This window comes from Anopheles coustani (genome assembly GCF_943734705.1).
Source record: "Anopheles coustani chromosome X unlocalized genomic scaffold, idAnoCousDA_361_x.2 X_unloc_13, whole genome shotgun sequence".
Taxonomy (NCBI): Eukaryota; Metazoa; Arthropoda; class Insecta; order Diptera; family Culicidae; genus Anopheles; species Anopheles coustani.
In genome coordinates, this window is record NW_026525082.1 from 350,001 (window position 1) to 350,903 (window position 903).

Here is a 903-nt window from a genome sequence, read left to right on the forward strand (position 1 = left end):
TTGGCTGCCTTGGCCGGGTTGGTTGGTTAACACTTGATTGGGCTTGCACCCGAGGGTAATGGCACTTGAAGGTGGGTACTGGCCGGCTGACCTGGTGTGATGGTTGGTTGGTGAACACTTGGCGGTACTTGCACTTGGCTGTGCTTGGACTTGAAGGTGGGATCCGGCTGGCCTAGGCCATTGGTGGTTGGTTGGTGGGTTAGCCCTTAGCTGGGCTGGCTGGCTGGCTGGCCATCGGTGGTGTGGTGTGGTGAGGTGTGTGGAGTCGAGCATCGCGCGCCGTTGCCTTCTTCGGAGTGTTGTAGGTACGCAAGTGCTTGCAATGCAAAGAGGTTGGTGATGGAGTGACATTGCCTTCACCATGGAGTTGCGGGTACTTAGGTACTTGCAAGGAGATGGTGGTATGGTGGTGTTGCGTGTGTGGTGTTCGATTAGAAAGATATAATTTCTAAGTCCGGATTAGTGCTGTCAGTGGGGCCGCCGCTAACAGGTCCTGCACGGCCACCGTGGGGCTTGACTTGGCGCTATTCCGGACTTGGGGCGATCACGATGTCCCCGTGCGGGACTTAGAAGATGGAAGAACACAAGTACCCTTATCCCATGACTTGTGAGCGATTGGCATACGTTACCACATGAAGAGAAAAATTGGCTAAGTCCCGGATCCATATTATATGAACAGAATAATCGGCTAAGTCCCGGATCCATATTATATGAAGGGAAAAATCGGCTAAGTCCCGGATCCATATTATATGAAGGGAAAAATCGGCTAAGTCCCGGATCCATATTATATGAAGAGAAAAATCGGCTAAGTCCAGGATCCATATATGATAACCTAATAATCGGCTAAGTCCAGGATCCATATTATATGAAGAGAAAAATCGGCTAAGTCCAGGATCCATATAT